Source organism: Lissotriton helveticus, chromosome 3_2, assembly GCF_964261635.1.
Source record: "Lissotriton helveticus chromosome 3_2, aLisHel1.1, whole genome shotgun sequence".
Classification (NCBI taxonomy): domain Eukaryota; kingdom Metazoa; phylum Chordata; class Amphibia; order Caudata; family Salamandridae; genus Lissotriton; species Lissotriton helveticus.
In genome coordinates this window covers 343,952,630-343,978,355 of record NC_136062.1, presented here as the reverse complement: position 1 = coordinate 343,978,355, position 25,726 = coordinate 343,952,630, and the positions used below count along the sequence as shown (strand labels likewise).

The 25,726-nt window shown below is 47.3% G+C and overlaps 1 protein-coding gene across 1 annotated transcript in view; it reads left to right on the top strand.

The window, feature by feature from the left end:
• Positions 1–11,694: 11,694 nt before the first annotated feature.
• GAS2 (growth arrest specific 2) overlaps positions 11,695–25,726 on the top strand; it is a 766,676-nt gene continuing 752,644 nt past the window's right edge. Inside the window, exon 1 of the mRNA XM_078684661.1 lies at positions 11,695–11,947. The gene's annotated coding sequence lies outside the window, so the exon portion shown is untranslated. The remainder of the gene's footprint in view (positions 11,948–25,726) is intronic.

Sequence of the window (25,726 nt, the reverse complement as noted above, 5' to 3'; positions counted from 1 at the left end):
ATATCCGCATTCTTCCAGGCACGAATCCCTGTCCTGGTTCGTGGCCTTGGGGGTGGGGGGTTGTAATCCGGGTATGTATCCCAAAGATAATAGCCCTATGATCTGACCTCATGATGGGAAGAGTATCCAATACCAAAATATCGGGATTATTGGTGAACAGACCATCTAGTGTATGTCCCGCCTGGTGTGTGATTCCCTTGACCAATTGATGAAGTCCCAGAGTTGAAAGATTGGCAATAAGTTGACTGGTTTCATAATTATCCTGCTCTTCCAAATGGAAGTTAAAATCTCCCAGTATCATATATTCAGCAGAACTTATAATATGGTTGTCGAAGTCCGAAAGAGTAGAGAGAAAGGGGCTTCGGGGGCCAGGAGGTCGATATAACAAAATTCCTTTAAGGGCTTGTTTCTGATTAATGTTGATAGCAAAGATTGCTGCTTCACAGTTGATGGAGTTTATGTGCTCGAAGGTGGTACGATATTTGTTCTTATAAATAATGGCTAGTCCGTCACGTCTTCCTATGAGTCTATCATGTCTAGCTACACTATAGCCATCTGGGGTAGCAATACAAAAATCCGGTCCTGATCCGGCGTCTCCCCAGGTTTCAGTGGCAAAAAGTAAATCCAGGTCATGGGCGAGGATGAACTCGCTGATCTGGAGGCTGTGGCATGGAAGGGAGCGCGTGTTAATAAGCGCTGCTCGACAGCCATGGAAAGAAGTTTTATCCAAATCGTGAAACAGGGTGTGATTAAGGGCTAAATGAGCTGACAGATGATGTTGTGGTAGTTGGTAGCTACACCCAGGGCAAGGGGGAGGGGGTGACGTCCACTGCAGTGGTAAGAGGTGCAGTATTGCAGCCTTGATGTACAGTACCTGAGTTCAACAGTTTTAGTTGCTGGGATGAGTAGCATAGTCGAGAGCCAGGGGGGGTGGCCCTTGGCCGAGTCCGGTCGCGGACGGGCGCAGACGGGCTTGGCTTTGGCGCGGCTTCGGCGCGCGCCTGCTGCGCCAGCCCGCTGCGCCGTCTGGACATGGTACTGATTTTATAGGGCGTGAGGAGGGTGGGAGGCCGGCGCGACTAGAGCGCAGCCCCAGCCCACACCAAAGATGGCGCCCGCCGCCGCCTACCGCGAAAAACAAAGCGGCTAGGCGAGGCAGAGAAAAGATGTTTGTAGCGTGAGGAGGGGTGTTAGTGTGCCTGCTTTAAATTCCCCTTTAAAATAGTAGAATTAAAAACCCCCAAGAAAAGTCAAGCACATAAATTTAAAAATGCCTAAAAACAATTTTCACAATCACGATAATGCAGCAATTTTAAATGAGTGATCGCAGTTAGCTCGCAGCCCTAGTACTCCCACTAGGGAGAGCTCTGAAAGGCAGCGAGCGTCAGAAAACACCCAGCTAAGTATTCTGGGAGGGCGGGAGGCCGGCGCGACTAGAGCGCAGCCCCAGCCCACACCAAAGATGGCACCCGCCGCCGCCTACCGCGAAAAACAAAGCGGCTAGGCAAGGCAGAGAAAAAAGGTTTGTAGCGTAAGGAGGGGTGTTAGTGTGCCTGCTCTAAATTCCCCTTTAAAATAATAGAATTAAAAACCCCAAGAAAAGTCAAGCACATAAATTTTAAAACGCCTAAAAACAATATTCACAATCACGATAATGCAGCAATTTTAAATGAGTGATCGCAGTTAGCTCGCAGCCCTAGTACTCCCACTAGGGAGAGCTCTGAAAGGCCAGTCAAAATTACGAGGGGAAGATTGTCACACTAATTTTGCTCCAATTAAATTCCCATTGAGAATGTCTTCCCATTCATTCCTATGGGCCGCCAAGCCCATAGGAATGAATTGAAAGGTATTCCTTAATTGGGAATCTCATTTTGTGATTCGCAAATAAGGAATATGTAGTATTGCCAAATTTTTAGCAAATCCTACATTCATTGCATTTTGCGATTCTCTAATTGCGATTCGCTAAAAATCGCAATTTGAGAATCACCAAACTCTTTTTTCATACATATGGCCCTAAGACTTTATTTTGTTGCAGCATAGTGACTGTGGCATCTCTCTACCATAGCAGCACAGTCACAGGCCACATCACGACTGTGGCATCTCTCTGCCATAGCAGCTCAGTCACAGGCCATATCACGACGGTGGCATCTCTCTGCCATAGCAGCACAGTCACAGGCCACATCACGACTGTGGCATCTCTCTGCCATAGCTTTACAAGCTCAATTCCCTACACATTCTTTTAATGAAATGAAATGCACAAATGGAGACAATTACGCAGTCTCAGCCTTAAATTTGATGATCCACTAATCAAAAGAAAAATAGTTATAAATAGACTCGGCAGGTTGTTATTTCTGGCAGTAAAAATACTTTATAAAACTTCAGTACTTTGAAAATGATCTGAAATGGAAGCGGAACAGCTGCAGTGAACTGTGAATGCCCTTTGTTGAATAGATTGTGCACGAAAAGTACAATGGGTTACAATTCAGTTCAAAAGAAACGTTTTCTCAAAAGACTGAGTGGAACATGGATATATGCATGGTTTAATGAGATTTAGATTTTAATGAAACAATTCTGCCTCCTTTTTTTACAGAAGTGCTCAGCTCTCCAGATGTATGAATTGCATGCGTTTATGTCAGGACGTTTTCTGTGTGGGTGGAAACATGGGGCAACAGTCAGACCCAAAAACAGAAAACATGATGCAGTTGTAGAATGAGAACCAAATAAAATGTGCATTTTATTTCTATTTATGAGAGCCCCTCGTGTGTATTTTCTGACTGGCTTTAATTAGATCTTGATAGATCTAAAAAAGAGGAAATGGAAGGAAGAATACAAAAATTGTACAGCACTAGTAAAACGTAAATAAATGATTTGTAATGCAAGAATTTAAATCAGCGCATTATTACAAAGCTATGAAATATGAGAGTAAGATAACGCAAGCAGACAAGAAAGCCAGCAAGGAGGAAACACAAGCATCACAAGTGAATGAGGGCACAACTTAGGGCCACAATCCTCTGAGCCGAATTGCAGAAGATGCTGACCAAAGGAGGCTAGAGTTACTCCTGGAAGAACACTAGGAAGAGGTAGTACAAATTAATGGGATTTTTTTTTATTTCTCCTTATTTTGCCCTTAAATGGTCTCTGACAGATTTCATGTACAACATCCCATATTTGGGTAAGAATTATTGGACTGATTCAGGGGTGTTTAATTAAGGCACCTCACAGCCGGTTGTTCTATTATGGGCACTTAGCATTTACCATCTTACACAGTGTCAACATATCTTCTTCTGATCCCCATAAAATGCTCCCTTCCTGCTGGTGCTTCAGACGTTCTTCAAAGTCACTGATTACTATTTTAAAAGGAATGAATATGACCTCAGCTAGGCATCCTTGACTAATCTGAGGAATTTCGTTTTAGAGGTTAGATCACCACCTGCCGATGATTAATATTTACACTGTGTTTCCCTGTCTGACCTCCAGGACTATAGAATGTTGAGCCTGTTAGATTCTAGTCCCCACCTTATTTAGGATTTTATTTTCTTGATTTTCTCAAAGAGACAAAGAAATGTAGTAAGCTTACTAAACTTGTCCACACATTTGTTTAAGACTGATTTGCATATGAGTTGGTTGAAACTGAGTTGGCATGGTCAGCAAAAGCATCATGGGTTGGAATGCTAACCTTAGCAATGGCCATACTAATTGCAAGCATTCCTCCCATCGACTTTCATGTGCAGATTTCAACAGTTGAAAAAGCAAGGTGTGAGGAGAGGTGTCATGGGAAAGTCATAAAAACAAAACACATGTCAAAGGAGGCACCATTGACCTAATTACTGCCAAGGAGGGACTTTGACACTTGACTTTCTGGTAGTTGAATAGTCAGACCACTTTGGGATCCCTTTCACCTTCCTAAATATTCACACCAAAACTAAATCCAAACCCTTTATAAACTGATGTGGGTTAGCGATTTGCAAGACCTCAGTCTTGATAAATTAAAGGAGATGATCAGTACTCACCCTGATAAGGCTTCCACTGTATCTATCAGGAGCATATGTCTGAACGCAGGTCCTCACTGGTATCTATACAAAGACCTTGCATAGAGAAAAATGAGAAGTTGGAAATAGCTTACATCTGCGGGGCATATTCTCAAGGAACTATTGCCACATTATCAGCACTTTTTCGCATCCAAAGTAGCGATAAATATATCACCCTATTCACAAGCTGGTGCAAGCAGCCTATATCACCAGTTAATCTGCAATAGCAGGCGCAAAAAACATCGCCACAGATGGCCCCTGCAACTATTGCTAATGAGATGCAGAGTAGGAATTCCCGTGCAAAAACCCACTACAACACCACTCTGCAACATTCTCAACGACCAGCCAGATCAGCGATAAGAACCCAAAAGAGGCGATAAGGCGTGTTAGCAGCAGGAAACTAACACCTGCTCTCACCTGGTGTAAAGTCTGAACACAGCTTGCACCACAAAATAGAGCCCAGCCCAGAGCCACACCTGAAGGGTAACTGATGCCATGGAGCCAACGATCATGCAGCTGGGAGCCCCAACAGGGCCACAACACCCACCGCCACCACCCCCAGGGTCCCATCCCGAAGACATGCCACATCAACTACACGAAACATGTACCAAATAATCCAGCTGGTGTCGCACAATCACATTTGGTGACATGCATGTGTTGTCACAAAAATGAGCATCACACATTCACCTTCGAATTAATAATCAAAAATGAATTCAAATAAACACAGAACAGAAATGTAGACACTTGGTGGCTCTCCTCAGGACAATCTGTAGGTCACAGCCTGCAAGACAAAAATCCAGATGAGAAGGTGTGACTTGCACTCATCAAATGGGGAGAGGGAGAAAGACGGACAGAGAGGGGAGAGAGAGAAAGATAGACCGAGGGGGGAGAGAGAGAAAGACGGACAGAGAGGGGGAGAAAGAGAAAGACGAACAGAGAGGGAGAGAGAGAGAGAAAGACGGACAGAGAGGGAGAGAGAGAGAAAGATGGACAGAAAGCGGGAGAGAGAGAGAAAGACAGACAGAGAGGGGGAGAGAGAGAGAAAGACAGACAGAGAGTGGGAGAAAGACACAGATAACAGAAGAGATGGACAGGGAGCGAGAGTGCCAACACTGCGCACCCAGGCCCCTCTGCTCACCTGCTGACACCGGTGTGTCTTCAACCACGTGCCGGTATGTAGTGCAGTTCACCAGGCCCCACATCTGAAACAGAACTCTCATCTGAAACAGAGTCCAGATACATGAATGGAAAAGCACATACAATTGCACACAACATCATCGTCTGTCCACCCCTGTGCACCCAGGCATCTGCACTCCAGCCCCTTCCGCCATCCAGTGGTGCATGCCAGCCCCATGCGCTCCCAGGCCTCACTGCTCACCTTCCGCCACTGGCGTATTGCAATGTGGGCCCACCACGTGCCTGTGCAAGCCCCAAGCCTGGGGCCTGCAAACATGGCACCCTCCACATCATGCAGCCCCACTACGCAGGCCACCAGGTCTCACGTTTGATTCTGGGTCTTCATTTCGTCATGACAGAGAACATACCAGTGCATCATCGCAGGCTGCACACCCGCTCAGCCATTGAGGTGCGACTAACTCTGTGATCCTGGAGGTTACGCCACATAGCAGTAAGCCAGTGCTGCCCGCTGGCTCTGGCCTACAATGTGGTCCAGTAGGGCACACAAATCCTGAGCAGTCAGGACCGCCGGGACAGGGCATCATCGCAGGCTGCACACTCGCTCAGCACTTAAGGTGCCCCTACCCAGTGCACCAAAAGTCACCAATCTGTGGCGGTGTGCCTGTGCCGGCTGCAGTTTATCCGGTGCCACCAAGTCTGTGCCCCGCAAGTCATGGAACCTGTATGATTGGCTATTGTGGTGTGGACACCATCACGTCACCTCCGGGCCGGGGGAATGTGATGTTGCATGGCCCTGGGCCCTAATGCCTACATGAACACCACACGGATACACCCAGAGACAGGTTGGAAATGGCGTTGAGCATGTGCGCCCGGCCCTCTATATTGGCAGGGTCACATGTCCTGTGATGCGTGTTCTGTATGGGTGCGGCGTGGGTGTAAACCAGCCACGAGGGAGTGACAGTGGCATGCGGACAACTAAACCTGTGATCAGCAGATCACTACAGGGTAGACCTGGGACATGTAACGTTGCCGTCCCCACCTGTAAGGGTAAGCAGAGTGAGGTGGCCTGGCGTATGCCAGTCCAGCGTAAGGGTGTGAACAATGACCCCGGGTCTCTGGGCGTGGCTCCGTGCGGTGCTGGATAAGGAAGTTACTAATGCCTGTGTCTCTGTTGTTGTGTCTGCACTACCCAGACCACATTCTGCAATGTGTCACCATGAGACTCTAGTTCAACGACATGAGCCACATGGACGTAAGAGTAATTCACTGAGCCTACATTCATCCATACTTCCACACTTGAAAGACCATACACATGACACATCTGTGTGTTAGGAATCTTTAATGCACATTCAGTGGTGTTTTGCATCTGGAACAGTACAGGGCATTGCAAACCCCACATGAATATGTTGACCCGTGGAGGGCCAGCTTGAGTCCTTCAGGGAATTACAAGTTCAAAGGAAGAGGAAGAGTTCAGTCCGCAGTCTGATTGCTGTGTCATTTTGCATTCATACAGAATATGGCAGTCCATGTCGAGGTCCAAGGTGAGTGTCGCAAAGTGCAACGGAGGACAGTGGAAGGTGGTGATGCAGAGGGAAGAACTAAGCAGAAACCGGCCACATGGCGGAGAAGAATGCTACTGCGTCCTTCGTACCACAAAGGCAGGTTCATCCGCATCTTTGGCCACTGCTGTTGCATGTGCCTCATTTGTGGGTGGTGGTGTTCTGTCTCCTGCACTGTGTGGCAGTGACACCTCAGGGGCCAGAAGTGGAATGTCTGCCACACTGTGTGGCACTAACACTTCAGGGTGCGGAGATGTGGATGTAGTGGTAGCAGCAGCATCCATTAGCGCCAGGCCTTGTGGCAGCAATGCCATGAGGATGGTCTGAGGTCATTGGAGGACCCAGCTACCACTTGCTGGTATGCAGTCGTGGCACATTCCACATTCGCCCACTCCATGGTCTCCATTAACCTCTGCATGTTTCCCAAATCCTGTGTGACATCCCTAGAGCCACTCTTACTAGACAGTTCAATTCTCTGAGTCAGGGCTCCAGCGATGTCAGCCATGGTCCATTGAAGTGCATGAATTGGGCTGTGTGTGTCAGTTAGGGACTGTGAGTGGTCCCTGATGGGACTTAGACATCCACGTATGGCATCTAGTTTGTCTGCCATGCGGTTGAAGCCTACCCGCACCTGTTCAACCAGATTCTCCAGGCACCCCAACACACGGCATTAGAAAGCCAAGTGTTCTTCATGGGGGTCCTGGGAGGCAGCCTTGGTGGTGGGTGCTGCCTGCTGTGTGGTCTGTGCAGGGAGTGGGTTCCCCTCGATGCAGCTGGGCTGCCCAGCTCCTGGAAGTGGGCTACGGAGGCTGTCCACGAGCTGTTGGAGGGTGTTGGAGTCAAAGCTGTGGTGGTTTCTTCATCATCAGAGAAGATAGGTGCGGGCTGCTCTGCAGGAGGTGTTGATTGTCCCTCTGCAATGTGAAGGGGAGATGCAGTTTAACAATGTGTCCACATCTATGTTGTCGCATTGTACATGTTTTCATACAGACTGCATGACTGTGAACAGTGTGGCTGTTTGGGAGGTGCTGCCTATTTGATGGGGGACTGTATTCTGTTGTGGACGTGTTGCGTTTTGTACCACATTGTTGTCAGTGTTGATGTGCTCTGCATGTTATGTGTGTGTGGTGCTGCATTTCGGGGGTGTCGCCCCTGCAGCTCTGATTTTGCAGCCCCTTGTCCTTTCCATGCGGTGTGCCATTGACTTCTGTGCTGATACAGTACTGGCATACTTGGGTACATTGGTCTCTTGGTCGGAGTTGGGGGCTGGGGCATGGTTTGTCCGCAGGTGTGCTCAACTCAGTTGTGCATGTGTGCCATTGTGCCCATCTGCCCCGTCCCACCCAGTCCCTGGTCGTTACTCACCCAGGTGCTGTTGTGTCCGGTCATGTTGACCAGTGTCCGGTCCCCCAACTCTGGCCACTGTCTCCCCACTGATGACTGTGGACACCATTTCCTCCATCTCGTCCAGCTCCTCCTGTGGCGCAGGACTCCCACCTCCAGTCTGCATTGCTGCCTTCTAGTTGTTGGTGAGTTTCAGCTCAGTTTTTCGCTTGACTTCAATCCAGGTCCTTTTGACCTCTTGCATCGTCCTCTTCAGCACTCCCACTGCATTCACCTTGTCCAGGATGGACTGCCATAGTTCATTTTTGGTTGCTAATGACACAGTGGAGGTGACAAACAGTTGTTGATGGTGTTCGACCACCTCCGTTATCAGGATCCTGTTTTCCTGCAGACTGAACCGCTTCTTCCTACTCTTCTTCTCCTTGGCCTTCCCTGACCCGAGGTCCCTGGCTGGTCCTTCGGAGGGCTTGTGGGGTTCTGGTTATCCTCCGTATTTGCTCCGGCAACATCCATTTTGTTTCGCTGTTGTTTGGCATTTGTTTTTTATTTTTTATTTTATGGTGATTTTTCCAGCCTGACATGTGTGAATTGCAGACCTGTTGCTGGTTTTCACTGATTTTTGTATCACGAATGGCCTCATTTGTGTGCTAGTGTTTTGCATTTTTGCGGCATAGCTTTGGTTTTAACGCGGTCCTTTGAAGCGTTATCGTAGGGCTATCGCATGGTACTGCCGTGTTGTGACAATTAGTTAACACAGCATAATTTTCACGCAATAGACTGCGATGCTGAAAGTTACGTTAAGCTAATTTTGCGATAGTTCTCACACGTTCTTGAGAATATTCCCCTGCCAGTCTTAGCAACAAAAAGAGAACCTTCAGAGGTGTTGATAGAATTGAAAAAAAACATCAATTTTCTATAGACATGCTCTAAAAAGGGCAGTCAGCTGACAAGTTGAAAGGTAGATGACAAAGCGCAGTTACAGATGGAGTTTAAACAACAAAAAAGAGCGTGTTTTTCTTTCTTTTGATCTGTTTTTCTAAAACGAACTGTCATCAGCAGAATGGAGACATTTTTGGCAACAATGTTTTTTTTATATGTTATAGGCCATTGCAGGATGGCTAGCATCACTAGTATCACTCTGCATGCTTACACATATTCTGAGCTGTAGCATGTTTTTTAATGTAACTTACATTACTAATATTCATATAGTTTCGCAGAAAATGACTGTATGCTTTCTGATGTGTTTCATTTCTCACTACAGATTCAGCTTTATTTCTTCGTGTCTGCTATCCTACTGTCTCTTTCATATGAAAGAGCCAGACATCAAGGCTTTAGGTTAAGATGTTTGTGGGAAGGATGACCACATATTATAAGTAATAAACTATTATCTGCTATACATTAAAAAGATACAGCAAGCTATCTTGGTGTTCCGTGACTGTATAAACAAAATAACAGTTGACCTGCAATTTCCTTGTAATGTATGTCAGTGGTACATTATTACATACATATTTGGTGCTCTAACAGAGACATATATACTATGCCAATGGAAAATATATTGATCAACTTTCGAAGTGGAAATATGCACGTCTACAATTACTGGTTACAAAATTCCCAGAATTTGCTTTTAATTAAATTATTGAACAATTGGAAAAAATGAAGTGAAATTACATACAATTACATGAAATACAATTTTTTGATTTAGTACTATATTTTAGCATGAAATGTGTCCTGTGTCAATTTTTGACGCCAGGGTGTATTTTGGCAGTAAATAAGTAGTACAATTAAGCTACACACACTCTGTTGCTCCCGTGCGTTCGCTGTAAACTTTTACAGTGAATAGCGCATAATTATGAGGCATGGCATATTGGTTTCATTTCAGGAATTTTGCTTAACAAGTATAACCTGAGTTTCCTAGAAGTATGTAAATTACACTGCTGTTAATTAAATTTTGACCAGGCCTATACACTATATGGAATTATGATGTGATCTAGTAAATACAGCAAACTCATACATGGCTAAAGGAAGAGTCTACACTGCTCAGGTTGCTAGCTGATGTCATGTCACGATGGATGTGGTGCTCTAGCCTTGGACTGTCACTTAAAAACTAGCGGGCTTATTTATGATAGCCCTGCGTCACTTTTGCACCATGTAAAGAGGTACATAAAGGGCTCCCATAAAGATTATGAAGCGAGGCAAAGCCACCCTGCATAGCTTTGAGTGCCCTCATAGATCATGAATTTGGTGATGCAGCACAAACCACGGCGTCACCCTACTCTATGGGTGTTCCAAGAGCATTGCAGTGGGTTTTCTCACGCAACACCCAGTGCTTTAAGTGGGCCAGGTCCTGCTGATGCTCAGCACCCGCAATTCTAAAAAGCAGGTGCTGCTACGGATCCTTATCAGGCTCCCCATTTTTGCCCTCACCTTTGGGATGGAAAAAAAATATGTACTCGCGGCAGTACCACCAATCACTGCCTTTGATGTAACTTCGAAGAGTTGTTGTAGGTCTTTCATAGTTTCATCATTTCAGAACTGAAGCATTTTCAATATATATACAACAAAGCTGTATTTGTTGCTTATTTATCTTATGCAACTAACAACCATTGACAAAGCCAATAGTCTTGGCTTTTTGTAGGTGTAATGTTACTTGATGTATTTGATATCGGGATGCAATGACAGAAGCAACAAAATACCTGTCGGGCTGCACACTATGTTAAGCACAGGTTTTTAGCCTAGGTGTTTTTTAGCCACATCCTTAACTACACAGGCCATGCCCCCTTAAAAGACACCCCCCAGTTTTTTCATCCCACTAAAGCCCTGGCAACACCCATGGATTTTGACGCTGCCCCAGATTTACTTAACACCTTCGCTGCGGCGGCTATTTCGCCGCAGCGCTAAGGGGGGCGGGGGAGGGCGCGGCGTGCCCATGCTCGTTACGGAACCGCTCCGTCATCAGTCTCGGTTGAGCTGTGCTGATGACGGAGCGGTTTCGTCATGGCCCTGCCTCTCAATAGAACGCACCGCGCAGGCGCAAATCAGCGCCGCGCAGGCGCGTCGAGCGGGCCATGACGGAACCGCTCCGTCATCCGCACAGCACCACCACGGCTGATGACGGAGCGGTTCCGTCTTCAGCGCGGAAGAGGTTAATAACATAAACCAGAAGCAGTGCCAAACCCCCAGAGGAGGCGTAACGAGGAGAAATATTTGTATTTCTCCTCGTTTTTTCCTCTTTTTATGTATACTGCAAACTGCCTCACTGGCATGGAGTCATCTGCTAACCTTTTACCGCTGCACATCTGTTTACTCTTCCCTGGGGATGCGTTATAATTAGCACATGGCACCCCTATGAACCAACGTGTTGCATGATGTCTGTCTTCTTCAGAGACAAACACCGAAGCAAGGCTGTTGTATCTTGGCCAGCTGTGTTAAAATTACGAAACTAATGCACCGCCTTTTGCATGATGTTTTAGAAGCTATTATCTTATTTTGTTTCATCTGTTTACAAATGCAGCCCGGGTCCGGCTAGAGGCTGCAGCCCGGGGCGGGTAATATAATATCTGAGCGCCTGAAGCTGAAGGGAAAGCTGCAGTGTCGAGTCCATGCACTATCTGCAGAAGGGAAAGAAATAACAGCTCGACTTCCGTTAGGTCCGAGCAGAGTGATGAAATGTGAGAAACCTGGCTCTCCCCAAAAATCTCAGGTTCCAAAAACAACTGGAATGATCAAGAAAGGAGGCCTGGGGTTGGCAGGGCGTCCGCTGCTTGGCCGGGATAAGAGGCAGGGAAGCTGGACCAGCAGAAGGGGGCTGCAGGCGGCCGGGAGTGGGCGTGAAACCCTGGAGCGAAGCGCACCAAGAGACAGGAGCTACCGCAGCCGAGGGTAGGTGAACGATGCTGTCAAGCCCGTGCGCGCGGAGACTCTGCCCACAGTAGTCCCACGGCAGCGTGTGCGCGCGAGTCTGGCGTACACGCCGGACCAGCTGTGTGATCTGCGCCTTGCAACTCTGTGCATGAAATTGTGAGGAATGTGGCAGAGTGGGTGGCGTTGCTTCTGCCTGAAACTTACAACGAGGGAAAAACATTAGCACAAATTATAGCACGTGTATTTGCACAAACAACTGTTATTTTCTTATTTTGGTGTGCTTTGTGCGGGCAAAGGCAATAAACGTTGCATCAAAAAATTCTCGCTGCAGAGTGATTAATGGCTGCAGCACTGGAAGTGAGGAAAGTGCGGCAAACCCGAAGCAACCAGATCATAATTGAGTTTAGCCATCACAGCTCGCGTGTTATTTATTTCTGTTTATTACTCCCACTGCGCATTGGGGAGCTGCTTTTTATGGGCAGGCGAAGGCTGGAAAATACCCAGGCAGGGAAAATGTAACGTTAATGGTTTGAGAAACCGCCGTTTCCAGTGGCAGCCCGGCATTTTATAGAGACGAGTGACTGCAGATTACTCCGGGTTTGATCAATGTTTTCATTGTTTTTCTCCTCTGCGAGCTTAATGAGCGGGGCAGTTTAAAGGGACAGGCACCAGTGTGCCATGTGTGCAAGGACTATGGGAGACGCGTGACAAAACGTTTCAGACACTGTTTAAATGTGGGGACTATAGGGAGGCACACCAAATACAATGTATACCGTATTTATGCGAAAACAGCCTGCTGGCGGGAGAGCTGTCATTGGAAGGACTCTTCAGCGCGCCACATTCTTTGCTTGTCAGTGGGTGCCAGGTCACATGTCTCTTTGCCCCCTACGTTTCCTGACATCTGTGCTGACATTGTTCAAAGCGTTCACCTCCCCTCTTTTGCTGGCCGCATCTTCAGAAGGTAGATTTCAGGAACACAAAAAGAGACAATCGTTTTACGAAGAGGAAACTTCTTCTGCATCCTGGAAAGGGGTGTCCCATTGTTATGTGCCAGGCCTGCATCCGGACTGCCCTGCCTGCCTAACCACGTCAAATCCAGCGTGCTACGTCACTTCAATAGTGATTATTGATCACGCTCCCACTACAACCTGCGATAGATGCTGGTAGACAAGTACGTGATATGAGTATATCAATAGTGGTAATGCAAAATATCCATCGAGGCCCACTGAATCTCAAACCACTGACCTGCACATAGATGAGAGGAATTTGGCCCATTGATTCTTTTTTAATTTCAAACACATGCCACAAAATAAAAGGAAAAAAAACAGCTACTTAAGCTTAACTGCCGCATGCTTGAAAAAAAAAGAAAACTTTGACTGAAGCAGCTGTTTTATTAGTGATGTTTTTTTGCCTGACAAATCCTTCAGTTGTGCCACAGATTTGATTATTATCATTTGTGAAGGAGACAAGAATACATTAACACATAACAACGACTCAAATTTCAGGCAGCTAGAGTGTTAGATTGTTAATTAAGCACTTTGTGGCCGTAACTAAAAAGTAGACAGGAAATAAATCACCATTTAACAGGGCAAAATAAAATAGCCAGTATTTAAAGTTAATGTAATAAAAATAAAACACACATTTAGCCAAATGTGTCACAGAAGAGAAAGTACATTTTTTATGCAAATGGGAACAACTTGCACAGGCATTGTGCAGCCAGGTAGAGTGAAGGGACCCGATGTATGAAGTGGGGTGACCCATTGTCCCATGCTCTGTGCTGTGTTAGGCAAATACAAAGTGTGAATGGCACTTAAACAGACCAATGGATAAGTAGTAAAAGATGTCTCAAAGGCCAGACCTAAAAAAGAAAACGTTTCCAAGATAAAATGAGGAAGAGTTGCTTATATATAGTTGAATATAAGGCCGTATTATATTTATCTATTTTTTTGTGTCATTTCTATATATTAGGTGGGGGCTGTCATACTGCTGTGTAGATACCTAACTTTACTAGTACTTTGCAAGACAGCAACCAAAGGAAAACTCACATCTAATACGTTTTGAAAATGAATAATGGATATGTTAATGGCGCTAGTGGAACTTATTATATTTAATTTAGTCTAATACATGTCTATTTGTTCAGCGTGTCAGTAATGTAATGATATTTTTGGCTAGTCTCAGATAGCACATGCGGAATCCCCAATGCCAAGCACCTGTGGAGATACAACAAGAGTGTGAGGGTCTATAAGATTCCAGACTTTGAAATTGGTTGAATGCAGAAGGCTGCAAACATCAGGATTAAGTAATGGAGGTTATAGCATGGGTATTTGTAAAGTGCATGTTCATGACAACAGGTATCTTGGCACTGACTAACAGATGTTTATTGTTAACCAACTCAATGGTACTCATTTTTATCAACCTCGACAAGATGAATGGCTGAGTGGACCCGCCGGGATTTGAACCTGGATCATGAGGTTAAACACAGGACACAGGCTCCCAAAGTGGACGCATTAGTCCACTAAGTCATCAGCCAAGGCTTTCCAAAAGCTGTTTCGGCCACCTATAGTTTGCAGTGGTGAGTCTGGGTGAAAGAAATATAATTTAGGAAAGAAAGCACAGATTCAGGCAAGGTGGGAAGGAGAGCTTGTGCACAGAATTATTGCACCCCTTCTGAGACCAGACTTTAATACAATGATTTCCAAAAAGAAGGTCCAGCACTGCATGCATGCTGTGCTCTGCACACGGATTGATATAACAACCTTTAATGTCACATATTTTCATTCCCAAAGAGGACGGTTGTTTTGCATATGAGTGAATATTCCAAAATGCCAATCATATGAGGAGCATGCTGAGGTAATTGTATTTGTGAAATACAGTCGCTCACTGTAAAGATGTGAAGTTCAAATTAAGCATGGAAACAGAATTCTTTGGAAGGCAGGGAGTCTCGTGACCCCCGGCCGTATTTATTAAAATATGAAACCAAATTAAAAATTGAATAAAATAACATTATTTACATAATTATTAAATGCAAAATTCAGACATTAGATTTACAGTAAGTTAGACAGGTATGATGGGCTAACCTTAACAAATGTTTAATACAGCGTGTTTCCTAACCGAATCTAACATCCTCATATCAATTTTGCATTCTAATAATTTCTGGTCCTACGGCAAGGTCGCTAACCGGTGTCAGATCCTTTACCCAGCTACGCTCTCACGTCCGAGATGCGCATGCGCAACAAGTGCCCGGTTACCGGGAGAGTACGTCCCTCTCCTGGTTGCCCTCGTACGCTCCGTGAACTCCATTTAACCAAAAAGGAGGGCCCTTACACTCGCGCCATTTGCTGACGTCATAGTGTATGTGCAGGGTGGCTACCAGCCCGAGGAAAGCGTGACTCCCTCCCCCGCACCGTTCCAAACGGATATCCTGCCCCTGAAGTTCTAGGAGAGACCATTGGCCCCTCCCCCTGGGCAGCCCCATTCGCTAATGGTGCTGCCCCCATAAGGACCTTAAATTGCTGCTCACCGATTATGACCTTACCGCCTGACCCATATAATAAATACGACACTTATAATCTAAGAAAGGAAAAAGCCTAAGGAAAAAACAATTAATGCAGCAGCAACAACACAACCAATTAAGCATCTTAATATTATCATTTCCTGGAAACGGGGAAAAAGGTCTAAGGAAGAAAAACACATCTATTCTTACAGCGTTGAAAAGCGTTTCAGAGGATACCTACCAATGTCCTCGCTTGAATTCTGCTAAAAGGGGATGAAGGGTGGGGAAAATTACAAGGCCCACAGCGGGGCGAGGAGCGAGCCTGGGAAGCGCGGGCACAAAGAGGATGCTTCCCGCGCTCCCCAGGCTCTTAAACCCCCCTTTGCTAGAGGTCCCGCCTCCTAGACCCAGAAGTGAAAACTGCTTCCGGGTCAATGGCGGGACCTACGGACCAATCAGGGCGGGTGAGGGGGGGCCGGGCCCAGCCATGTGTGCGTGGGGGCCGAGCAGCCCCCCCTTTCCTCATGGTCTGGGACTGCCGGCCACCCCCCTCCTTATCACGGAAACTATAGTTATCAAAACGTATCAGTCAAACAACAGAATTCTTAGGAAGGCAGGGGGTCTCGTGACCCCCCGGCCGTATTTATTAAAATATGAAAACAAATAAAAAATTGAATAAAATAACATTATTTACATAATTATTAAATGCAGAATTCAGACATTAGATTTACAGCAAGTTAGACAGGTATGATGGGCTAACTTAACAAATGTCTAATACAGCCTGTTTCCTAACCGAATCTAACATCCTCATATCAATTTTGCATTCTAATAATTTCTGGTCCTACGGCAAGGTCGCTAACCGGTGTCAGATCCTTTCCCAGGTATGCTCTCACGTCCGAGATGCGCATGCGCAACAAGGGCCCGGTTACCGGGAGAGTACGTCCCTCTCCTGGTTGCCCTCGTATTCTCCGTGAACTCCATTTAACCAAAAAGGAGGGCCCTTACACTCGCGCCATTAGCTGACGTCATAGTGTATGTGCGGGGTGGCTACCAGCCCGAGGAAAGCGTGACTCCCTCCCCCGCACCCTTCCAAATGGATATCCTGCCCCTGAAGTTCTAGGAGAGACCATTGGCCCCTCCCCCTGGGCAGCCCCACTCGCTAATGGTGCTGCCCCCATAAGGACCTTAAATTACTGCTCACCGATTATGACCTTACAGGCCAGCATAGTTGACCGACTATCTGCCCCCCCCCCAAAAAGCCTACACTGAAAGGTCATATCCTTCTAGCAAAACCTTCTACCCATGCCAACATGTTCCTTATAAATAGGGCATTCCCTGACTCTGTCAAGTGGACCCCATCCCGCAAGTAGAACTGTTCCCCCCAGATGCAACCATGAGGTATACTCTGTAGGTAAGGAGTTCGAAATAGCTTGTCTATTTTATTGTTGACCCTCTTTACCAAGTGATTCAACGCCCTGACTGATTCACCCCCCTCGACTGCAAACTCGGTATCAACTGTGACCACACTATAGTGCAATCCAGTAACAGTTTTGCCAGCCAACCTGCCGCTGAGATGATTTCTTCCAACAGGACCCTTCTGCCTAAGTCTACTAAATCATTCCCCCCCAGGTGCAAGATGACCACTGAAGGAGTTGAGGTGTGTCTCTCGAGTAGATCTGACATGTAGCCCCTAAACTGACTGAGGCAAAGCCCCCCTCTGCCATGGAAGGAAACATTGAAACCCCCGCACTCTGCCCTCCGTCTACCCGCTCCTGCAAGGAAAATTGGTTTAGCACGTTTCACATAAGAATGACCGACTACCCATACTACATGTGTCCTCCTTTTGTCTTCCTGCCATTGCCGAGATGTTGATTGTTGGTTTTGATGATCCTGTAGTAGTTTCCGCCCTGCGTCACAGGCCCGAGAAACTAGAGATACACAAGAACAAAGCAGGCGTCAGGGGGGCGTTGACTGACCCTTACAACATGTGCAGCCGTACATAATGCTTATATGCATTGGAAGACCATCTCCCAATCCTCTTCACACTATTGACATTCAATCCCCTCGCAGTGGCCTCAGTGGCTGCCCCTATCCGGAAAGAATGTGTCCCAAATTCTTAGGGATTTAAACCTGCTTTGGCAATACTCATGGCTAAGACTCTTTGGAACTGAAACCTGGTCAAAGGGGTCCCATCCGTATGCATTAGCAATGCTCCCCTTGCCTCACCCGCCCGTTGTTTGATTAACGCTTCTACATGTGACACCGGGCAGCACGGGTTATTCGGTGCCCAATGTAGTACTAAACTTTCTCCCCTAGCCTCCTGGTCAGTCTTGGATTTCCGGATGGTAACCTGCATTGTGTCGCCCTGTATATTGGTATCTCGCAGCTGAAGGCCACCTCTCTTATCCAGTTTGTTACTAGCCACTAATTCGCCTACCCGGCCGTAAAAGGCCAGGGAAAAGGCAGCTTTGAATAATATTACCTCTACCGAAGAACTGCATGTGTCCGATGGGGGCGAGGAACACTACTGCCAACCGTTCTAAACCTATCGGCTTTCTGCCATCGGCGGTGGTTGCCTGTAAGCGCAGCCATCCTTTCAAAGCTTTTTGTAATTAGAAACTGTTCGTAGGATACCTGGCTCCCCTTGCTTGTGCGAAAAAGGAAACAGCTGCCTTATGTCTGCTAGCTGTCGCCGCTGAGCGCCCCTCCTTGTGTAATGTGTCCATGTACCCATTAAAACTAGCCTCCTGATCCCACTTGTTCTCCCAATCCTGTCCCAGAAATTTACAGTAAGACCTGAACGCCCCTTCGTAAGCTGTCCTGGTCCTGGGAGCTAAGCTGGCTGCCACGAGGTCGTGTGGTTGGGGGCACCAATCTGCCAAAGTGTCGATGGGAAGTGGGCTGGGGAGGCCTCTGCAGCTGGTAGGTGTTCCCTGAATACCTGCATCTTAAAGCGAGAAAGGGCGTCAGCTGCGTTATTCAAGACCCCTGGAACATGTTTGGCCCTGAAATGTACATTCAATTTCATGCATCTCAGCACAATCTCCGTTAACAGGCGCAGTATGAACTGACACCGTACTGCCTGTTGATTGATGCATTCCACCACGGTCATGTTATCTGACCAGAAAATAACCGAGCGATTAGCCAATTGCTCGGGCCATACATTTAATGCAACCCAGATTGGGAACAGTTCCAGGAGCCCAATGTTTGCTGTCAAACCGCTCTCTTCCCACCAGCTGGGCCATCTTTGTGCCACTCACTTATTGCCAAGTATGGCGCCAAACCCCACACCGCCTGCAGCGTCAGTCCATAGTCCTAACTCCGCTGAGGTCAGCGTGGGGGCACCCCACAGTACTCTGCCATTGAAATCCTCCAGGAATGCAATCCATACCTGCATGTCCTGGCGAATCTCGACTGACAGTCATGTGCGATGATGCTTTTCCCGCAAGTCCTTCATGGCTTGCGCAATTGAGCAGGAAAATGGGCGTGCCATGGGGATGACCCTCAGGGCAAAATTTAGCTGGCCAACTGTCTGCTGCAACAGCTGTAAAGTGACTTTCTTCTTTTGCAAACATAGTTCAAGGGTTGCCCTGAATTTCTCGATTTTCTCTTTGGGTAACCTGAAATAGCCTTCCACGGAATCCAATTCAATTCCCAAGAATTCCAGACATGTCAAGGGCCCTACTGTTTTTCCCTGCGCGAGCGGGACCCCAAAAGCTCGCATGAGCACGCAAAATTCCTGCAATGCCCACGCGCACTCCTGTGAGCCCGCCAGACCCAGGAAAAGAAAATCGTCTAAGTAATGCATGACGTACTGGTGGCCCGTAGATTGTCTCAGAACCCACTCAAGGAAAGAGCAGAATGTTTCAAAGTAAGCACATGAAATAGAGCAACCCATGGGCATGCACATATCCATGTAGTATTTGCCTTCGAAGGAAAAACCTAGCAAGTGTTGGTCTGCTGGATGCACCGGGAGTAGTCTAAAAGCTGACTCAACATCTGATTTAGCCATCAGTGCCCCAGGACCCAAAACTCTCAACATTTCAACTGCCTGGTCAAAAGACGCATACATCACACTACAAATGGACTCATCAATTGCATCATTCAAGGATAAGCCCTTCAGTGCAGACAAATTGTGTATGAGCCTATACTCGCCCTTTTCCTTCAAAATTCTGTACAGGGATGTTAGGGAAAGGCACCGCTACCCTACCTAGGCGCAGTTCCTTCTCTATTTTGTTCGCTACCACCCCGGGATTTTTCTCAACTGACAACTGGTTCCTACACTGTGGTGTCCCGGTATAACCCCCAGCTGGAATCTGGAAACCATGTGTGAAACCCTCTTGGAGCATCCTTACGGAAGTATGGTTAGGGTATCTATTGAGCCAAGGGATCATAGCCGCCACTAAGATAGGTGAATGCGCTATACGGGGGTGTCCTCTGCTATTCTGGTGTCCTCCTCCCTCTGTTACCTGACGCACTACCCTTTAACCGGCATGTCACCTCTCGGTGGGAAGGGTGGCCGCATATGTTACACGCGTGCCTGAATTTGCAAGTGCCCGGTGCTCTGTTGCAAGTTCGCCTATTGAAATCCCAGCAGACTCCTTTCCCACCCGTATTACCTCTGGCCTTATTGGCCATTTCCCCGCCTTGCGCTGGCCGAAAGGGCTGCTGAAAGGGCTGCTGGGGCTCGGGGGAATATCCTTTGTTCCAGTTAGCGCTAGTACCTGCAGGTTGCCCCCTCTCAAACTGAGAATGCCAGGAAATAGCGTCAACTTTGTCCCAGGCTTAGGATCTGTTAAACTCCCTCGATTTCCTGAAAGCTATGTCATATTCTTTCCATGAGTCCCCCCCATGATTCTCATTAAACATTGTAATCCTACTCTGATAGCAAGCCATCTCATCCTGCATACCGGGGAAACGTTCAGCAGTAACTGCACTAAACACAGATAAAGCCCTGATCCAGTTGATGAGCGTCTCGTCTACCCTAAATTTGTACAATTGAGATCGCCATTCACTCGGCAACATCATCTCCTTCTGTGATTTAGCATATTCCCACTCCCTATTGTCAATCAGCAATGAGAAAATATTAATATATTTGTCTGCCCAAATCATTTCCTTCACACTTTGAGATACATGCTGCGCCAAACTCTCCCCCCTGGAGGGAATTGCGCCTTCGCCCAGTACCGGCAGGGCCACCTCCTTACCACTTTCGGCGGGTTGCGTTGGTTCCACGGTCTTGACTGTGTCCCCATTACTCGCTGGACCTGTTTGGGGAGAAATCGGTGCGCCAGGCGTGCTACTTTCGCCCCTAGCCACCAAGATTTGAGCAACCATTTTTTGCGCCTCTGCTGCAGGGTCTGCTGCGGGAGGTAACATTCCCCCAATCCCCAACCATGGAAGCACTGCTGCTATCTGTGCCGCTAGTTCTGGTGGCACCTGACCCGGACTTGCTGGAAGTACCGGTGGCACAATGACCGGGGCTGGGTTAATCGGCGGCGCGACTGGGGGCGGGAGAGTGACGGGGACTGGGTTAACGGGTGGCATAATTGGCGCTAACGGCACGCTTACTGGAAGTTGCGGGGCAGGCGTTGGTGACCTAGGTGCCACAGGCGCTCCAGTTGGTACTGGACTCGGGGACCCCTCTCCCACTATGGGCCTGGGGGGACGACTACCCACTTTCTTAGTTCTGGTATGATTCGGTGGTGTCCGAAATCCCCCCTTGCTTTGGGCGGCACTATGGTCCGTTTAGGCCTTCCCGTCGTTCCTGCCTGTGCATCAACCCTCGCACCCAACTCAGCGACAGTCTTACCCAATTTGTCCACTTTCCCCAATCTCTTGTCCATTGCTGACATTCTGCTCATCATTGTCTGAAACATTAGCTCCACATTCGCACTCCCTGCACCCCATCTGGCGGACATATTGTTCTTACACCTACACTGCTCAGCGTTAGTTATTGGCACAATGTGCCTTGTACCTGTTCAAGTTGGAGGCTCACAGGCTGGCCGTAAGCACCACACAACTGTGACCGCACACACCAGCTAGCCTGGAATGTTTGGGCGAGCAAACTCTAGCCCCGCGGTCCGCCAGAAGCAGTGAAATGCAGGCCTGCCCGTGTCCTCGGATTCCGCCGTCCACCGTGAGCTCCAAAGCTACCCAGTCCGCAGCGGCACTTATCTGGAAGTCTATGATGAGATAAATGTTAAAATCCCAAATCTTGCAATGCAAATAAAAAGGGGGGGGGGTTTGAGGGCGATAGATTGCCACTATTACGTCCCCCTACTACTTCCTTACACCCCAACTGTGCAAAAGTTCCCAAATACTTAGTCTCAAATTGTTAAACTTCACACAGCCTCAATTCAACACCACAATTCCCTTCCTACTGATCACTCTATCAATAGCTGCAGCTGGGCTGTGCTAAAACAGTATGCAAGTGCAAATGAGCTATCTTGTAAGCTTGTACTGAATCAGCTATCAAAGCGCTGTACATAGCCCCAGTTAGGTTACATGAGGATACATTCATTTTGTTTGGCACAGTTAGATTAGGTGATTTGCACAGAGTCACACCGTATTTACAGCTGCCCTGGTTCATAAAATGGGCAAGCCTACTCACAAAATATAACAGAGTCTGGCCCCACCTAAAGACTTAGGGATCGGTGTATTTTAAAAACCCCTAATGGTCTCCCATTCGTCTGCTGCCGAAGCCGACCCTGCTTCGCTCCGTGAAAATTAGTTTACCTAATGTTCATTCACTGATCGCAAACGCTCCGTTGGGCCGCCCCCCGATCCGCGGCCGTACCCATGAGCTCGAAACGTACCTTCCACCAGACAGGCTTTGCCAACCCTGATTTAAAATGAACGCTCGCTCTCTGTTCCAATAGCTCCCTCGCGCCCGTCCACAGAACACCGCTCTGCTGGAATCGGATCCTCAGCATGCAAAATTCCCCGGATGCAGTCGCCGATCGTGCACTCCCGTTCCTTCGGTTCGCCAGGAAATCCGACTGCCCCTGCTTCGCTCCGAGCAAGTTACAAACCTGAAAGACAAGAAAAGAAAATGACAAGTCCCACAGCGGGGCGAGGAGCGAGCCTGGGAAGCGCGGGCACAAAGAGGATGCTTCCCGCGCTCCCTAGGCTCTTAAACCCGCCCTTTGCTAGAGGTCCCGCCTACTTGACCCGGAAGTGAAAACTGCTTCCGGGTCAATGGCGGGACCTACGGACCAATCAGGGCGGGCCGGGCCCAGCCATGTGTGCGCGGGGACCGAGCGGCCCCCCCTCTCCTGAAGCGTGTCACCTCACACATGGCTTCCTTCTCAGAATTGCTTAATATTAAGGTTCGCTTTAGACAGAGTAGGTGCAGCTGCGCTAGTTTTACTAGATTTATCAGCAGCCCTTGATACAGTTGATCACAAGTTCCTGATTAACCGAATGTCCTCTCTGGGCATTACTAACAAGGCCAAATATTTGTTGACATCATTTTTGCCTAACCGGGCATAATCAGTAAAACTGGGTGACTTTGACTGACAAATATTTTCACTTCCCCGTGGAGTACCACAGGGCTCCTCCATCAGCCCCACACTTTTGAACATTTATGTCACCGATCCAGCATGGGTAATCAAATCTTTTGGCCTAACGCTTACATCTTACGCAGACAATACCCAATTTGCGATCTCCATTGATATGAACTGTGAAAACGTCTTGGTTAATTTTCACAATGTCATGCTGGCTATCAGCACTTGGATGTCCAGACATTTCCTCAAACTGAATTCTTTCAAGACTGAGGTAATTGTCTTTGGAAATCTATCCTCTATCTGGTCCACCCAATGGTGGCCAAATGAACTGGGACCGCCCCCTGACACAGTACCTAAGGTCAAACATCATGGTGTCGTTTTAGGCGAAAAGCTGTCCTAATAATGTCATATAAACTCTGTGGTGTCCTCTTGTTTTTATACTCTAAGAATGGCAAAGAAACTGTTCCTTTTCATCCTGGTTGAAGCTAGGAGAATGATTATATCCACCTTGGTAATGTCCAAAGTGGATTATTGCAACAGTTTACTGATCAATACTCAGGAAACTGTTTTAAATAAGCCACAGCTGGTACAGAACGCAGCTGCTGGGATGCTTTCTGGCGCACCTAAATTTAATTCTGTTTCTAAGGTCATCAGACAATTACATTGGTTGCCAACTAGAAGCAGAATAAAATTGAAGGCGTTGTGCATTGCCTATAAAGCGATCCACAAAATATGGCCAGAGTTGCTGAACAACTCATTGAAGATTTATTCACCCAGCAGACCACTGCGCTCTTCTGGCACAAACCTGCTTGCTGTCCCCAGACAGTATAGAACTAAAATGGGTGACAGAAGCTTTGTGGTTGCCCCTGCTATGTTCTGGAACTCTCTTCCTTCTCAGATTAGAGCCCTTCCTACCCTATTGACGTTCAGGAAACAATTATAAACCTGACTTTTTAATAATTAGGCTTTGTTTCAACAAGTAAGATTTTGTCTTGTCTCAGTAGCAGCCAGCACTGAGACATCCATTGGTATTTATGCACTTTATAAGTCATTATGACATAACATAACATAACATAACATTAAGCTCAAGGCTCCCCTGCCCCAATCAGGCATCCAACTATCTGCCCATCGTAATCCTTTTTTACTGGGTATTTCGGTTTGTTTTCTGTCTGATTGCTGGGTAGAAAATGTGTGTACTTTTGTGTGTGAGCATTTGCCTGTTGGTCTGTGCGCATAGGTATCACTGAATATATAGCTATCTGTGCTGTTACAGCTGTATTTCTGATTGTCTGTGTGCATAAGTGAATGTAGGCTTGGTGGACTGTATGCATGTGCACTTCTAGATCTGTTCACACAGGTGCTTGTAGATCTGTTGTTTTGTAGGATGTGATGGCTTTACAACTATTAATCATTTACACATGGGTGCGTGTAGATCTGGTGATGTGTACAGGTCGCCATAGATGAGTTGCTTTATGTGTATTTGTGCGGGTGTCTGCAGATGTTTTGTCTGTTTGCATATGTGTGGGTCCATTAATATGAGAAAGAAAGGTGTGGGTCTCTGACTGCAAGCAACATACAAAAGTCAACTTTTGGTGTTATCTCCCCAGTAAATAGTGCATAAAAAAACCTGGCTTTGTGCATTTGTTATATGTGGCGATTAGGTTGTGCACCCAGAAAATTATGTGTGGCAGTGTATAATTGCAGGAAGTCTGCCCTTTTGGCCTGATCATCATAGATGTTTTGCCTTTTGCGGGAACCTCTTCTTTTTTGCTGGCTTTAGAACTCTGTCTAATTTACCCTCGCTAAACAGCAGTAAAGTGCATCATCTCTCCTCTAAATATGGTCAAATTGGCATATTCCTAATTGATGTATTTAATTTATCAATAAGTCTCAAGTTTATGATACAAGGTGTAATAAGGGCCTAAAGGTTAAATGCCACAAGTGGGTTGTTGCATCTACTGAGGCATCCACTATAGTGGAATCAATCAATCAATCACTCAATCAGTGAACTTGTAAAGCGCGCTACTTACCTGCGAGGGTCTCAAGGCGCTGTGGGGGGGCTTCTACTGGTCGAAGAGCCAGGTCTTGAGGAGCCTTCTGAAGGTGAGCAGGTCTTGGGTCTGCCGCAGATGGGTGGGGAGAGTGTTCCAGGTCTTGACGGCGAGGAAGGAGAAGGATCTGCCACCGGAGGTCGTTCGTTGGATGCGTGGGATGGCGGCAAGGGAGAGGCTGGTGGAGCGAAGCTGGCAGGCGGGGGTGTAGAAGTTGAGTCTGTTGTTCAGGTAAGCTGGACCAGTGTTGTGGAGTGATTTGTGTGCGTGGGTGAAGAGCTTGAAGGTGATCCTCTTGTTGATGAGGAGCCAGTGCAGGTCTTTTGGGTGGGAGGTAATGTGGCTGTGGCGGGGGACGTTGAGGATCAGTCGGGCGGAATCGTTTTGGAAGCGTTGTAGTTGTTGCAGTTGTTTGGCCGGGATTCCTGCTTAGAGTGCATTGCCATAGTCCAGCCTGCTGCTGACGAGGGCTTGGGTCGCTGTTCTTCTTGTTTAGGTCTGGATCCATTTGTAGATCCTGCGAAGCATGCGGAGGGTGTTGTAGCAGGAGGAAGATATGGCGTTGACCTGCTTTGACATGGAGAGGCAGAAGTCGAGGATGAAACCTAGGTCGAGTGCGTGGTCCGTCGGTGTTGGAGCTGCTCCCAGTGTGGTCGGCCACCAGGAGTCGGCCCATGCAGATGGGGTGGGACCTAGGACGAGGACCTCCGTCTTGTCCGAGTTCATTTTCAGACGGCTGCTCAGTATC